This window comes from Cetorhinus maximus, chromosome 2, assembly GCF_964194155.1.
Source record: "Cetorhinus maximus chromosome 2, sCetMax3.hap1.1, whole genome shotgun sequence".
Taxonomy (NCBI): Eukaryota; Metazoa; Chordata; class Chondrichthyes; order Lamniformes; family Cetorhinidae; genus Cetorhinus; species Cetorhinus maximus.
Genome location: NC_135880.1, coordinates 180979188 through 180997169, shown reverse-complemented (window position 1 = coordinate 180997169; position 17982 = coordinate 180979188). Strand labels below are relative to the sequence as shown.

The window sequence follows — 17982 nt, the reverse complement described above, 5'->3', positions numbered from 1 at the left end:
TTCTTTCATCGGATGTGGGTGTCGCTGGCAAGGCCAGCATCTGTTGCCTAACCCTAATTGCCCTTGAGCTGAGTGGATTGCTAGACCACTTTAGTGGGCAGTTAAGAGTCAACCACATTGCTGTGGATCTGGAGTCGCATGTAGGCCAGACTGGGTAAGGATGGCAGATTTCCTTCCCTAAAGGACATTAGTGAAACAAATGGGTTTTTACAACAATCGATGATAGTTTCATTGTCACCATTAGAAACTAGCTTTACAGTTCCAGATTTATTAATTAAATTCAAGTTTCACCAGCTGCCGTGGTAGGGTTTGAACCCATGTGCCCAGAGCATTATCCTGGGCCTCTGGATTACTAGTCCAGTGACATTACTACTACACCACCATTTTCCCCCTTTGTAGTCTCCATTAATTATCAATAACTTTATGAACAAAGACTATGCAACAGTAGAAGATCTTTTGTGGTCTTGCTTAATGATAAAACATTTAAAAGAATTAATTCTGAGCAAGTCAAGGGATGCAGTTCGACCTTATATGCCTCCCTGGTTGGACTGCATCTTGGATAACTACACCCAGTTTTGATCCTGTCACACACATGGTGGCTGATATAGTCACCTTGAGCCTAGTTCATATGAATGCTGATGGTTACCATTCTTAATTCTGCAGGTGAAGAAAAAAAAATTGAGTATATTCCCATAGTCAAAAGAATCTTCCTCTTCAGACACTGCCACCTATTTGACTGATCTTGGATTTTTCAGTATGCTGTGTAAAATATTTCCGTTTTCAAGTGCCATAGTACTCTGCAATATCACCAATACATTTGTATGAAAACCCTCTCTATTAGGCCCTAACACACATACATTTACCTATTGGGCGTTACAAAGAAATGCACGAAAATAGACTTGCTTTTCCACTGATTTGCGAGGTTCTAAGCTGTGGTATTAGCCTAGTATTCTGCAACACTGAGCAACAAACCAATATTCCTCTTTGAGAAGCATCATCTCTCCCTCTCTTATGGCTTTAGCTAACGTTATGCTAGTACGTTATTCGCAAAGAGCTCGGAACTGTTATGTGAATATGTATCTGGAGATGCACACATTCATGTGCCAAGTAACAATGGAATGTCTCAGTCCATCAGCTACATAGAGAGCAGCAAGAAATATGCTCCACGAAGCTCCCGCATTTTGAGTCTAAAGTTGGCTTATTTCTAACTTATGGGTACCAGGAAACATAACATGGTGGCAGCAGTTCCGAGCTCTTTGCTAATATCGTACTAACATAACGTTAGCTAGAGCCATTAAAGAGGGAGAGATGATGCTTCTCAAAGAGGAATATTGGTTTGTTGCTCAGTGTTGCAGAATACTAGGCTAATACCACAGCTTAGAACCTCGCAAATCAGTGGAAAAGCAAGTCTATTTTCATGCATTTCTTTGTAATGCCCAATAGGTAAACGTATTCATGTTGGGGCCTAATAGAGAGGGTTTTCATACAAATGTATTGGTGATATTGCAGAGTACTATGGCACTTGAAAACGGAAATATTTTACACAGCATACTGAAAAATCCAAGATCAATCAAATAGGTGGCAGCTTCTGAAGAGGAAGACTCTTTTGAGGAATGGGGCAAAAATATTTCAAACTATGGAAATATGCTCAATTTTTTTTTCTTTACCTGCAGAATTAAGAATGGTAACCATCAGCATTCATATGAACTAGGCTCAAGGTGACTACATCAGTCACCATGTGACAGGACCAAACTTTTAAAACAAAATTAATGCTAAATTAGATGGAAAAATTAACCCGCGATAGTGGCGGAGAGAGAGAGAGAGAGAGAAAATCCGAGTGAATTGTGCGGAAAACAAGATGGCTGCCACTACAGCAATGAACACACTGCCCCAGTCCATGATGAATTGGGGAGCTGATGTCTTCTTGGAGGCATTTGAGAAGTTTAAACAAAAGATTGTAGACTGACATTCAGGAGCTTTTTAAAAGGCACTAATGAAGAGGAAAGGGTCAGCAACATCATTTTGTGAGCAGGAAGAAAGGGTTAAATTTGTGTTAGTAGCTGGGAGCCGAATGAAGATGACAGCAGGAGCCCAGACAAAGCCTTTGAAATGTTCACATCTCCATCGGATCTGCCAATATGAGGCAGGAATGTGGTGAGCCTGTCGACAATTTCCAAACAAGATTGAAAAATGTAGCCAGAAAATGTAAATTCAAGGACACAGATGAAAGGCTGATAAATCAGCTCCTATGGGGCTTTGCACATTCTGAAGTGGAAAAAGATTTAATTAGAAAGGACAATATTGCAGGCTGTAGACACTGCCAGGGCACACGAAGCACAATTAGACAGATGAAGACGCCGACTATCCAAACAGCTAGCTTTCAGTTTAGTCAAGAGAAAGATATCAAGGCTGATGCAGTGAAACAGCAACAAAAGAACACCAGACAGAGAGAAAGATGTGCAAGAGCCATTCTCAGACAGAAGGAAATGTCGTACATATGGATCGAACGGCAGAGCTCGTGGAAAGCCCAATCACTGGGAGAAGATGTTCAGAAAAAAGAGAGATGGTAAATGAGTTATCAGAGACAGAGCAACAGGGCGAATGAGGAGTAAAAGAATGGAGGATGACGATGAGTTTGAGAACACGATAGACATTCGAACAATACAACTGCATGAAATGGCCAAATGTGACAGTCTCCTGAGAAAATAAATTCACACAACCATTCAGCTCAGGAAGAGGGTGGGAAATAAGTCCATAGCCAGTTGGAGCTTGACACCACAGCACAGAGTAACATCATCCCACTCAGACTGTACTAGGAGACTGGCACTGCCTGAAAGGGTGGTAGAGGCAGAAACCCTCATAACATTTAAGTAGTATTTGGATGTGCACTTGCGGTGCCATGGCATACAAGGCTATGGGCCTAGTGCTGGAAAATGGGATTAGAATAGTTAGGTACTTGTTTGACCGGCACAGACTCGATGGGCCGAAGGGCCTTTTTCTGTGCTGTGGCGTCTATGACTCTATGAGACCTTTCCTGAAAATTTGAAAGAAATGGTTACCAAGGAAAGATGCTCTGAAACTGAGCAACATCCTGTTAACAGCATACAGGGTAGAACTGAGATTCGACAGCTAGGAATAACCCAAATCAGGGGGACATACAAAGGAAAAGATGTTAACTGTATATTCTATGTCAGTGAAACAGGTGGCATCCTGGCATTGAGCAGATCCAAAAAGCTGTAGCTCATCTCAGTAAACCATGAGATAGACGTTCTGGGTATACAGGTCCATCACCTAGTGAACTTAAATCCAACGAAACTGAGTCAAATTAGAAATGAGACCAGCAACGGCGATGAGTTGCAGATACTCTCTCAGCAAGTGATCCAGGGATGGCCTGATAAGATAGAAGAAACACAGCCAGCAGTACGGCAGCACTGGTCTATCAGAGATAACATCTCACCAGAAGATAGTGTTCAGCTAGTTGGGTCCAGAATAATCAAAATGATGCAGGAAGAGGTTCACCAGGAGATACATGAAGGCTACATGTAAGCTCAGAATCAGATCAGCTGTGTACTGGATAGACATCTACAAAAACATCAAAATAATTATGTATACAAGCAACCTTTGCCAGAAGTACAGAAATACACAGCAGAAAGAGCAGATGATAGCAGCTGAAGTACCACCCAGACCTTAGCATGCTATGGAAGCCGATTTATACGCACACTATCAAGAATGGCATCTCACAGACGCAGAATACTCCTCAAGGTTCCTTTTCATCTGAAAGGTGAAAGGCTCGAGAACTATAACAATCATCTCGGCAGTGCGAGTTCTGTTCGCTGAGCACGGGATACCTAGAAGAATAATACGTGGCAATGGAACTCAATTCATCTCCAGGAAATTTAAGGAAATTGCTGAACAGATTGGGCTCAACACCATCATCTCATTGCCACATTACTCAAGGGGACACAGGTTTAGAGAAAGGCTTATAGATGGTCACCTGCAGCACCTGCAGCAGCGACCTTCATGAAAAGTGATAAAGGAAGACCCAAACCTTGCCTTATTGCCACCTCTCAAGGCTGACATGAAATCGCCTGCAGAGCTGTTGAAGGTTAGAAAATATAAGAGAACCCTACCAAGCAAGATACTCGCTCCTGGTTACTGGGAGGGAATAAGACAACAACTCACTGATACATAGGTAGAAGGAGGTCAACACTTCAAGAAGCATGTTAAATTCCTGAGCTGTTGAAAGGACAACTTTTACACGTACAGGATCAAATCATGAAAACCTGGAATCCAGCAAAGATCATACATCATTGAGACTGAAACCAGCGAGCAAACGAGAAGGTGCAGAGTCCATATTCGACCTGCCCTTGGGCTGGAAAAGCAGAAAAGATCATCAACACCACCAACATCACTAACCAAATGGGACAACATCAACAGCATCACCAAGACAGTGGGGTAGTGGTAATGTCACTGGACTAGTAATCCAGAGGCCTAGGCTAATGTTCTGGGGGACATGGGTTCAAATCCCACCATGGCAATTCAATTAATAATCCGGAAGTGAAAAAAAAGCTAGTTTCAGTCGTGATGACCATGAAACCATTGTCAATTGTCATAAAAACCCAGCAGGTTCACTAATGCCTCTTTAGGGAAGGAAATCTGCCGCCCTTACCTGGTCTGACCCACACGTGACTCCAGACCCACTGCCCTCTGAGCAAGCTGCTCAGTTCAAAGGCAATTAGGGATGGACAACAAATGCTGGCGTCGCAAGTGACACCCACATCCCATGAAAGAATTAAAAAATATAAAGTGGCACAACATCACCAGCAAGTGACGCAACATTAAGCACGACTCCAGGAGCAATATATGCACTAACTTAATCCCGGTGCAGCATGCCGGCTCACCACAGAGCGATGAATGCCAAATCCACAAGATGGAGGCACAACATCCTACCACCGAAGTGATACCGTGAATAATGTGAAAAGAAAGCGGACTGTAAAAGGCTCAAGTCGATTCTTCTTTAGTTTAGAAAAGATGTTCATGACTGGAACAGTTATATCGATATAGAGGCATTATATATTTTTTTTAAAAAGAAAGAGGGATGTTATAGAGCCAGGAACTAATTGTTAGGTGAATTTATACCCTGGGGCGCCACATTCACAGTCGCACTGCAGTCACGTGCCAAGTAACAACGTATCAGTCCACCAGCCACATGGAGAGCTGAACGAAATACACTCGATAAAGATCCAACATTGAGGCTTAAGTATGATTATTCCAAACTTATGGGAACTAGAAGATGTAACAGCTAATGAGTAAGATAGTAAACCAAAATCCTTCATGGATGAATGCTCCATTCATCTGGTGTTGCACTACAACTCAACGCCAAAGTAACAGGTTTTTGCAGTCCTTCTGCAATAAATAGATAGCTTCTCCCCAAACAGCAACTGCTTAAACTTTGTTACAAACGAGAGAACATTTAGAACTTGGAAAGTACACTGGGTTTTGAACACCGTGCCTTCACCTCTGGATCTCATTTAGACACGCAACTCTCTGCCCAAGATGCAAGGGTCTGTGAAATGAGCTTGGACAGCTTTCTGCAAGCAATGAACATCCAAATACATCAAATTCCCACAAGGATAAAACAGGCTCACACGGTGAGACGACAAGGTTGCCTGAAGTGGGAAATGGAAACATCAAGCTGATAGGAGATGACCCAGAATGGTGACTAGGATGCAAATGGAGGTCTGAGGACGACAGAAGGGAAACCGGAAACTTCCCTCTGAATTTTATAGGAGAGACAGCTGGCATCTTCCCAAAAGAAATGGAAGCAACTTCAAGAACAGACCTCCTGATATGGATCACGAGCAGAAAGCTGATCCCAAAGTTATAAATTAAATATCTACATGTTGATTACCCATTCACTGACTCCTCACTTTTCTGTACTGGACTCTGTGCTCAGACACACACACCCCCCAGTCAAAAAAAAAGGCCATGTGTTTCAGAAGAAAACAATGCAATGTCCCAAAGAGCAACATGCACAACCTTGAAACAACTGCATTTGAACAGTTACGTGCTCAAGCTGCTGGTGGACCTTAAGCAGGTACAATAAAAATGCTTGTTTCTTGAAAAAAAACTAATGAGGTGTTTTTTTTTAATTTAAATCATCATGGGTGGATTGAGTAGATTAGGAAGAGAGTAGGTTGTCCTTTTTTAAAAAAAAGGATATCTCAGTAGTTTCTTTTTTATTTAAATCGTCATGGTGGATTGGGTAGACTAGGAGGAGAGAAGGTTGTCCTTTTAGGCCAGTTCATCTCTTTCACCAGAAGAAAAGCTTTTTATTTAATTAGGTACATCTCAAATAAGTAACTGTGACTGAAGGTTGCAATTATCTAGCACAGTTCACAATGATCTCCTGCAGCCAAGTCCATGCTGCCCCCACTCCCCTAACCCCCCCCTCCCCCTCCCGCCCCCACCCCCTAATCGGGGTCATAGTGTGAAGAGAGTTTGAGTGGAACACACAGAACCTGGCTGCAATATAACGCATGAAGGCACAGCCTTCACAGGGTCATCATACATCTTCTCAAGTTCCTGCTTGTGCCAGCTAGGTCTGGAAAGGCTAAAAAGGTAAGATGCTTTCCTGCTTCATATCATCTGTATCATCGCACTTCTGTGATCCCCTGCACATTAAAATCCAACAGCACAGCAAGGGTGTTGTCAAAGGACGGCAATCTCTGTGAATTTGCAACCATGTTAGCTTTACTTACTGTTGAAATTCAGCTCCATTTCCCCTCCATCTTCATTCACTCTCCTCCATCTTCTGCAATGGTGTTAAAACAAGGAGGTTATAATCTTCTGTAGCTCCACTTGAGAGAATGTACAATGTACCATTTTTATACAAGACCTGGCATTGCTCTTAACAAAGAAAACAGAAAAAAGCTACACAGACACCTACAGAGCTGAAGGTTTACTTCCAGACCTGTATCTACAAAATAAAGAGAGACTGGAGAGAGAGAGAGAGAGAAAGCTGTTTCCAACTGAGATCTGGATCAAATTACAGCACAGAAAAGGACAGGCCCCACCCCATTCTTCTTCAGGGCAGGCCAGCACATCACTGAACAAATCTCAAGGCTCTGTCTCTCTCTCTCTCTCGCGCGCACTCTGTATGTGGCTCCTGCACTTAGAGAGAATTAGCAGATCATTCAAGTCTTCACTTCCCCACGCACCCACCCCTTGTTCTCTCCTGCTCAAATGAGACCAGCTTCTAGCAACCATCAGATGTTGAGAGAGAGAGAGAGAGAGGCACACGGTATCTGCTGCCTCGTCAGTGCAGCTTTAAGACACACAATAAAGCTGCCTAGTCCTACCAGCTCCAGGAGCAGCCATTTTACCTCCAGACGCTCCACCAGCTCTCAGTAGCAGAGCCTCCAGCCAGCAGCACAACATGGCCCCACTTATCTACCACTCATCTCAAGCAGCTGAGGCACTGTAAAAATGCTGTTCAAATTCCAAGCTAGCTCCTCTTGCCAATACCTTCCTGAAAAAGATGAGATTGTCTGGGAAGGTGTTTTTTTTTAATTCCCCTTCCTCTCTCAAGTTATTAGATTTTGTGTCACATTCTGCAAAAATCACACACAACTCTTCTCACCTTGAACTGAGCAATTTACCCAAAGAGAGACAATTACATTTGCTTACATGAAGCAAGGTAGAGGGACGTTTGTTTTAATATGAGAAAACTCACTCTCTTCCCCACCACCACCCCCCACCCTCCCAACCAGGGCTGCTTCTATTGGTAGCAGCAAGTAGATACAAGCATTCCATAATACCTGGGTCTCACAAGGAGAGGGAGAGAGTGACATAGAGAGAGAGAGAGAGAGACCATCAACGCTGCTCAGGAGATTCCAAAGTTTACTGACCTTTGTTAATCACCAGCCAGGCTGCCTACAAATCAGCAAACTCTCCCAATGCTCGCACCCTCCTTCCACACACAAACACACACACACTGCTGTGGCTGCACTGGTTAAAGAAGGTCCTTTGGAATAGACAACAGCACACACATTGAAAATGACACGAGTTTCACGCAAATGGTGACCCTTTGCTTTTAGGTCTTCATCTAAGAGCAAAGATTTGCCACTAATTCTAATCTGTCACAAACAGGAGGGTAAGATTAATCTGCCTCCCTACCACTGCACCTCCCCACCCCTCCCCATATACAGCAGTGATGCACACAATGAGTTAAAGCACAGCACCTACGAGATGCCTTCAAGAGATCACTCAACAGTCTGGATAAAAAGCTCACTGTTCAAGAAAGACTGCTAATCAGCAAGGATGGAAACACAAGGGGTCAGCAGATCCACTTCCAGCCCTTTGTCCTATTAACCAGCCTTTTCTTATGCAATATTTGCCCATTTTTTTTTCCCCTTCCTCATTTGGGAAACATCCTTTTTCCACCCACAGATGCCTCGATGTTTATCAGGCGGACGAGCTGACAATACACAGTTGCTTTACTGCACCACCAAAGCATTACATGAATACACCATACCACTCAACAAAAGCCTACAGCCATCTCAAACACCATCAATGCAATTTCTAGTGAATTAGCTGGAGTGTATTTTTAAAAAAAGCATGGATGACTTAGATAAGCAATATTTCTTCAAACAAGGGAAGGCAACAATCCAAGTATTTTTACTCATAACTGATCTTGCACTAGCTCGGCATTTTTTTCTTAACAGGATTCCTGAATGAATGCAACCAGGACCCCTCGCTGTTCCATCTTAAAATGGGTCACTAGTGCAAACCATCAACAATAATTCCTGGTGCACTTCTTAAAAAAAATGTATGAACAAATGATGAAGATCAAGAGTACTTAAGTAAAAAAAGAAAATAGCATTTACAAATGTGGACAAGGCTCTCAGGAAAACTACATGTGGGATTTTACTGGGATAGTGCTGTGTAAAAGTGAGATCAGACTGGCTGAAGCAATGCACAGAACGTAGCAAAGCAAAGGCACAAGAACCAACTGGCATCTCCGCCCCCGCACCCCCAGGACAACATTCAGCAAACAGTCTCCAATTACAGGAATCCCCAACTGCTTCAAGTCAAAGTCCTTAAGGTGGTATATAATAAAAATGAATGCAGAGCTGCCAATGTAGTGAAGGATAGGCCTGTGTCACCCAGCAGCAATTTACACCAATGACAGTTGTTCTTTACAGAGAGTCAGCTCTTTCAATAAATATACTGCAGGTGCAGAACCATTTAATGCAAAAATCGAACCTCTAAATCAAAAATTTTAAAAGGGAGCCTGCACAAAATGTGGTAGCAAAAAAATTCTCCTTGCAATTTTTATTACACCAGCCACTGAAGCATTTTAGTACAACTGGTAGAAGGCCCAAAGTTTGTCAGAAAATAGACTTTTGCTATTGTCCCTGACGTCCAGAAAGAAATAGGCCTCAATCGGCATGAAGTTGCCAGGCTAGAGAGAAAACCAATTCGACAAAGTTTTATAAGCATGCAGGACAGAAAACCTTCTCTTTTCCTATTGTTGTGCCTTGCAGTTTTTCGGGCTAGAGACCAGCAGGACCACATCGACATCATCAATACACATTGGTAATAGGTGATCTTTACTATTATTAAACATGATCGACACTCCCAGTATGAACACTGCATAAAAATGAGTAAAGTTCAGACTCTTGATGTACCCCGCAGGTCTCTCAAATCCTCGAACGGTTGTACAATGGAACCACCATTAACACACCGTGAAAACCTCAGGTTCAGGTAGTAGCCTGACGACACGGTGGCACTCAGTCAGGATATTTTCAGTTCAAGGCCAGTGGCTCCACCTTATCCACATCCCATGCCACTGAAACCAGGGCCCCTATAAAACATGAAGCCAAGACCAGTCTTGCCAGGATACAGCTGAAAACCCTCCAAAACGTTCTTCAGATCTGCAGCCCAAGTTTTCACAGACACGATTCTGTGCAGTGCACAACAGTCTCAACCAGTTCTTATTTCCTCTATCCACTGGTATTATTTCGTGAACGTCTTTGCTGCTTACAGTATGTGGTCTCCTACACCGCTGTATGGTCACACCAATGGCCAGGCAGGTTTTAACTTTCAACCACACAAAGAGGACATAGTTGCCGAGCTCTCACACTGGAGTTACCAGTTTATGAAAAGCTCAGTACATAACTAAGTATCTTCACCTATTCGCTCATCACTCGCTCTAGTGCATCAATATTAATGTGGTCAGTGCCATTAGAAATATCCTCTCATTCCTCCAAATCTACAAATATGTAATTTTACGTTACATAAAATTTACAGCATTGAAACAGGCCATTCAGCCCAACTGGCACATGTTGGTGTTTATGCTCCATAGAAGCCTCCTCCGACTCTTCATCCCATCCTATCAGCATATCACAATGTTGAGTTGCTGAATTTGCTGATGACACAAAGATAGGCAGGACAGTAGGTTGTGAAGAGGACATGTGAGATATAGATAGGTTAAGTGAGCGGGCAAAAATTTAGCAGATGGAGTGGGAAAATATGAACTTTGGCAGGAAGAATAGAAAAGCAGCAAACTATTTAAATAGGTAGAGACTGCAGTTCAGAGGGATCTAAGTGGCCTGGCACATGAATCACAAAAAAATCAACATGCAGGTACAGCCAGTGATTAGGAAGGCAAACAGAATGTTGTTGTTTATTGCAAGGGGAATGGAATATGAAAGTAGGGATGTTTTGCTACAGTTGTAAGGGGCATGGGTGAGACCACATTTAGAGTATACTGTGTACAGTTTTGGTCTCCTTATTTAAGAAAGGATATAACTGCATTAGAAGCAGCTCAGAGAAAGTTCAATCAACAGATACCTGGGATGAGGGGGTTATCCAGTGTGGAAAGGTTGGACAGGTTGGGCCTGTATCCATTGGAGTTTAGAAGAGGCGATTTTATTGAAACATATAAGATCCTGAAGGGACTTGACAGGGTGGATGCTGAAAGGACGTTTCCCCTCATGGGAGAGACTAGAACTAGGGGACACAGTTTAAAACTAAGGGGTCTCCCATAAGACAGAGATGAAGAGTTTTTTTTCTCTAAGAGGGTCATGAGTCTCTGGAACTCATTTTCCCAGAGAGCAGTGGAGGCTGGGTCATTGAATATTTTTAAGGCAGGGGAAAGAGATTCTTGACTAACAAGGGAATCAAAGGTTAATGGGGGTAGGCAAGATAGTAGCATTGAGGCCATAATCAGATCAGCCATGTCTAATTTGTATGTTCATACATCCTTCTATTCCTCTCTCTCTCGCTCTCTCTCTCTCATGTGTTTATCCAGCTTCCCCTTACATGTATCTATACTATTCACCTCAACCACTCCCTGTGAAAGCGAGTTCCAATTCTCATCACTCTCTGGGTAAAGTGGTTTCTCCTGAATTCCTTATTGGATTTATTAGTGACTACCTTATAGTCTTTCTCTGTTGAAATGAAGACTCATGTACATTATTCTCAAATTGAGCTCATTCTTCTTCATCACTTTAAACCTGTGGACTTCTCATCACTCTTTCCTATCATCTACAATATTCAGCTTATTAAAAACAAAGTCTTGGTATCACAACTTTCTGAACTCTCCAATCTATTTTCACTTTTGCGGTTTCTTGTACCCTGGGCTTAAGTTAACCCCCTCATTTCAATCCACATTCTCTGAAAGTAGACTCATCGAGTTGTAGTTATGCTACACGGCTGTCCAGCACCGTCAATGCCACAACACTTAGCAGTTAAAAATTCTCATCCTCATCCTCAAATCCCTCCAGTTTCGCCCCTCCTTTTCTCTGTAACCCCCTCCAGTTCTACAACCCTCTGAGATCTATGTGCTTTTCTAATTTTGGCCTCTTGAGCATCACTGATTTTCATCTCTCCACCATTGGTGGCCATGCCTTCAGCTGTTTAGGCACTAAGCTCTGATACTCCCTGCCTACACCTCCCTGCCTCTCTTTCCTCCTTTATGTTGCTTCTTAAAACCTCCTCCTTTGACCAAGCTTTTGGTCATCTGTCCTAACATCCCCTTGCGAGGCTTAGTGTCAAATTTTATTTCATAATCGCTCCTATGAAGTGCCTTGGAACATTTTTCTATGTTAAAGGTGCTATACAAATGTGTTGTTGGTGTTTAACTGCCCTGTGTTACACTGATGTCATACACATTTTCTCTCTTCCAATTCTAAGCTACACTTACCTGCATCTTTCCTGAAGTTGTCAATTCTTGGGCTGGTAAAAGTGACTCCAAGTGTGAGCTTGAAGTGTTTACAGAACTGTTTCCAGTGAATGCAGGCCCACAGCACATCCCGTCTTCCCTGATAATGGTATGTTAAGATAATGGCATATTGTTAAGATACACAGGCGAAGTGCATTGTTTAATTAAGTACTTGGAGCACGTATAAAGGGAGACTGCTGGGACACTGGGTTGGTAGAGGAAGCAGACATATGTAATGCTGCATTCTGTGAATAAACCCATTATCAAGAAAAGTACTAGTGTCTAGTTTCATACTGCGCCAACTGGTTTGGGATCGATGTGACAGTCCCACCATGTCTAACCTTTCCAGCAGAGGTACAACCGGGTGTGGAAGATCTTCTAGTTGATTTCTTCCCCCTCCAGCCAAATCTTGGAATGCCGAGAACAATTTTAGCCCCCATACTGCCTCAAATACTCGAGGTGAGCGAACCCAACTCCTCACAGTGATCAAATCTGGAAACCTTTTGGTCTTCTGAGCTTAACTAACCCACTCAGAGCCACTCTGGAGAACCTCTTGATACTAACATTCTGGATTTTGCAACAGGGAGTCAATGGTCAAGTTGTTAATTTCACAACAGAGAAGTGACACACTTCATTTACACTACAATATGTGGCACATGCTGAGCACCACACTGCATCCCCCAAAACAACTGTATTTACAAGCACATTTTTTGCCATTAAATTTAGTAAATAGTTAAGTTACTGCAGCAAATTCTTCACCAGCGCTGTTAGTGGAACTTTTTAAAATGTTAAATTGAAGGTAGTGTTGATTCATGGAACGGTGATCCTTTTTTTAAGGAAAGTACATAGGCTAGAAGTTACTTTAAAAAAAAACTTGTAAAATGCCACTTGAATTCCAGTACACGGCTCCTGCAATAAGGTGTAATTTAACAAAATAATAAACCCCCAAAGTTACACTTCCAATGCACAGCACAGAGATAGTGTGGTGTCAGTTGGATTAACAAAGAGATTTAACAGGAGACCCCAAATTTCACAACATATTCTTTCTTGCAATACTTTCACACGAAGCCTATTGCGCATAAAATCTTGTTTTATTACATGGTCAGCCTAGTCCAAAGTCCAGTGATAACATAGCCTTTTTCCTCCACATCATTTTCTCCTTCTTACAACACTGTATTTATTTCAATATTATTTCGGTACTTGGAATCCAAATAATGCAACTGAACAGAAAAAAAAAGTGTAAAAAATAAACATCCGAAGATGCGCTGTAGGAAAACGAGGAATCAAGTTCTAGAAGGTAACACCAGGAAACAGACTAACACTCGTCACGAGTAGATGTGGGACAGTCAAAAACCAAGGGGCATAAATATAGGATAGTCACCAATAAATCCAACAGAGGATTCAGAAGAAACTTCTCTCCAAAGAGTGGTGAGAATGCAGAACTTACTACCCCAGGGTAAGGGGAAGTTAAACATGCACAAGGGAGAAAGGGATAGGAGGATATGATGATAGGGTGAGACAAAGAGGGGTGGGAGGAGGTTCATGTGGAGCATAAACATCATCATGGACTGGTTGTGCAAAATTACTGTTTCTATGTTGTAAATCCTATGTAGCGAGAAATACAAGGTAACGTGTACAATGACATCACAGGTACCATAGAATGTCTATGAGGAATGAGTATAGATAGAGTTTCCATCTTATTGAGGTGCTTCTGAAACCCTTCCACAGAAAACGCAATGAAAGCTAAAATATCATAATTCGCCATCTCCCAAAATAGGAAAATTCTGCCTTTCTAATATCAAGACAGACAGATTGGAACACCCAAGGCATTGAGAATGATCATAAATACAACTTAATCATTTTAAACACCTCAAGAAGATCTGTAAGTAATTTGATGAGGTGGATACAAAGAAACCATTTCCTCTGGTTGGGTTGGGGGTGGGGGAGAAGGGAGGTGGGGAAGAGTCCAGAACAAGGGGGCACAACTTTAAAATGAGAGCCAGGCCGTTCAGGGGGTGATGTCAGGAAGCGCTTCTTCACACAAAGGGTAATGGAAAATCTGGAACTCTCACCTTTAAAAAGCTGTTGCGGCCGGAGGATCGACTGAAAACTTTCAAAGATTAAGACTGATAGATTTTTGTTGGGTAGGGGTACCAAGGGTAACGAAACCAAAACAGGCAAATGGAGTAAAGATACAGATCAGTCATGATCAAACTGAACTGCGTTAACAAGCTCCAAGGGTTGAATCTCCTCTTCTTGGTTCCTAAATTATCAAGAAATGAATTGCATAAACTATGCCAGGAACTAAAACGCTGAATTTTACATTGCCATATGAGTTCTACCCAAACAGAGTTTTTAACATGCATTATGCATAATGTTCTGAAACAGCCACATTTCTGCTCACACCTGTGGAGCAAGTTGTACCGTATTCTATTTTGAGTTGGCAAATGCCTTTAAAAAACTTACGGGACGTTACAAATGGCACCAACATTCCTGGGTAAGGCAGGGGAATAACCAGCCAGGATTCTTGTTCCTGATCATTGAGCAGCAATCTCTCCTGGAATTACACATCACGATATTAGTGAGAACAGAAATGGACTTGGCTGAACGGACAACAAAACCAAACCCCACATTGTCAACGATCACCCATGACTAGACCATGGACAAGAAATTGGTTAATTGAGCATTGATTGCCCTCCAAAGACATGGAAGGATGTTACCAGAATTGGGAAATTATACCTGTCAAGGAAGATTGAAAGGCTGGGGCTCTTTTCTCTAGTAAGAACATAGAGGAGAGATTGGATATGAAGAGATTTGATCAGGTAGACACAGAGAAGCTTCTACTTGTGGGGAGACAAAAACTAGACACCATACAAAAGAAAACAATCACTAATAAATTCAATCAGGAATTCAGGAGAAACTTATTTAACGAGAGAACAGCTATAATATGGACACAGAATTCTTAGCAGAAGGAGGATATTTGGCCCATCAAGTCTGCATTGGCTGTCTGAAAGATCATTCTACATAGTCCCACACCCTTGCCTTAACCCCATAACCTTGCATATTCTCTCTCTTCAAGTAGCAATCCAATTCCCTTTTGAATATCTCAATCGAACCTGCCTCCACCGCCCTTTCAGGAAAAGTTCATTCCAGACTCCAACCACCCTCTGTGTGAAAATTTTTTTCCTCACATCACATTTACTCCTTTTGCCAATTATTTTCAATCTGTGCCCTCTTGATGGGCAACAGTTTCTCACTATTTACCCTGTCCATACCCCTCAGGATCTTGAATGCCTCTATCAAGTCTCCTCTCAGCCTTCTTTTCCCCAGGGAAAACAGTCCTAACCTCTCCAATCTATTCTCATAGCAACAGTTGTTCATCCCTGGAATTATTCTTGTGAATCTCCTCTGTACTCTCTCCAGTGCCTTCACATCCTTCCTCAAGTATGGTGCCCAGAACTGGACTCAGTACTCCAGATGAGGCCTAACTAGTGTCTCATACAAGTTCAACATGACCTCCTTACTCTTGTACTCAATGCCCCTATTAATAAAGCCTAAGATATTTATATGCTTCATTAACCAATCTCTCAACATGCCCTGCCCCCTTCAATGACCTATGTCTCTACTCTGTGGTTCCAACCTAGAGAAACAGAGGTAGCAACAATCCAACCTCAAAGACTCTTCATTCTGCATGGAATGGCATAGGACACTTTTCCAGCGACACAGTATATTGCCACCACACCCATGGTAAGCAAACTTATCCACTTGTTTCAATTAACAAACAGTAGAATGTATAGGAAGTGGGCCTAATGCCCAGACAAACACTGCCATTAACAGCGCACTTGGCTTAAAACAGTTCATCAAACAGCCACAGTTTGATGGCCTGACAAATGCCTCAAGATCAAATGAAGTTTCGTTGAAGTTACGAACTTAAGTCTGGAAAGTTTGCATGTCAAAAAAAAACTTCATAAAACTTCTACAAGGAGAAAAGGATAGAGTTTGAGTTACCGTGCCAACGCAGCACAGAATGGGTTAGGTTAGTATCCTCCTTGTCAGGAATATTTCATCTCATGAACTGTTCTCAACCTCTCACAGTTCTCATTTTGGAAAGCTGCTTTGCCTGACTCCATTTTCCTACTCTTGAACTCAGCACAGCAACTGAAACACTAAGTACTGCAGGAAGCATATGGTAACAGAACTAGGTCAACCATTAACCAAGCAAGAGGAAGTCCAACTGCATACACCCTACACAAGGATTTTAATCTCCTCAGTGCATGACCTTCACCAAAGTCATGCAGCGTGCTCTGAGAATGCCAGGCTGAAATCCTACTGTAGTGTTCACATGCAGAAGGTTCAACGCATCAACATTCAACAGAAAAGCAGCTCAGCAAATGGAATCCTGCAAATACTAATCCATACAAAGCAAGTGCACAAGCCATATCCCTTTGAAAAAAAATATTTTGAAAGGAAGCCTGGTCACTTTAGGAACAAGCGAACTTTGAGAACAGTTTTCCCATTAGTGGAAAAATAAAAGTGATTCCTTACATCAGTTTTTCTTACACTGCACAGTAGGTTTACTTTAATCATCTAAAATACCAGCACAGTTAACAACAGTCATGAACTCTTATCGAAAAAAACAGAATTCTTCCCCACGTCTGTAAACCTCTCCAGCCCTCCGAGATTTCGGCATTCTTCTAATTCCGGGCTGTAGTGCGTCTCCAATTTTGGTCACTCCACCGTTGGAAGCAATGCCTTCTCCTGCCTAAGCTCTGGAATTCCCTCCCTAAACCACACTGACACTCAATGTTTCTCTCTTCCTTTAGGATATTCCTCAAATCCTTCTCTTTGACCAAGCTTTTGTTCACCTGTCTTAATACCTCCTTGTGTGGCTTGGAGTCTCCTATGAAGCACCTTGAGATTTTTTTTACTGTGTTAAAGGCGCTATATAAATGCAGATTGTTGTATTATGACCCGATATTGGCAGCATTGTTGTATCCTGACTAGCAGAGACTGCGTATATTAAACAAGCAATCATAATCACCACTCCTCTATCAAAATTATCAGATCAGACTCAACTTTGAAAGCTGGAACTTATTCTCTAGAGAAAACTGCCTGCAAAGCCATTCTCCAGTTCTTTCACTTCACAGATAGATGCAGGAACAACCTACTAACATCTACCCCACAACCTCATTCCAATGAGGCAGATTTTTTTTTTTTAAAAAGCTTTTGTTCCTAAAGGATTGTCAATCAAGAAACGCAATAAAAATGTGCAAATGCAAGATTATCTGCACATAGATAACTTTCAAATTCTTCAATCCCATGATCTTCCAAAACTCTCTCACCTTGTCGGGGAGGGGACATTTCTTTTTCCGTTCTTTGGATGCGGGAGTCACTGGCTAGGCCAACATTTATTGCCCATCTCTAGTTGGCCTTGAGCAGGCAGTAGTGAGCTGCCTACAAGTGAGTGGCTTGCTTGGTCATTTCAGAGGGCAGTTAAGAGTCAACCACATTGTCGTGGGGTTGGAGTCATATGTAGATCAAACTGAGTAAGGACAGCAGATTTCCTTCCCAGATGGTCTTTTACAGCAATCTGGTTATCATTATTAATGAGACTAGCTTTGGTAGCTCTTAGATCATTGTCCGTTAACAAACTGATCACTGTGCCAAGGCAAAACTCATGTATAATTAATTGCCGGCACAATTATTAATAATAAAGTCTCCTCTCGCCCAAAGAAAATCTTGCCCAATTTTTC

General features: G+C 42.2%; 1 protein-coding gene across 6 annotated transcripts in view; it reads right to left on the bottom strand.

The window, feature by feature from the left end:
- znf462 (zinc finger protein 462) overlaps positions 1–17982 on the bottom strand; it is a 97751-nt gene that overhangs the window by 62588 nt on the left and 17181 nt on the right. The window contains exon 3 of one of the 6 annotated variants that reach the window (XM_078530109.1): positions 14696–14786. The exons of 3 other annotated variants lie outside the window; for them this stretch is intronic. The gene's annotated coding sequence lies outside the window, so the exon portion shown is untranslated. Of the gene's footprint in view, positions 1–6761; positions 6815–12211; positions 12299–14695; positions 14787–17982 lie in introns of those variants that run through there. 2 more of the 6 variants (XM_078530118.1, XM_078530127.1) reach the window with 2 other exon arrangements.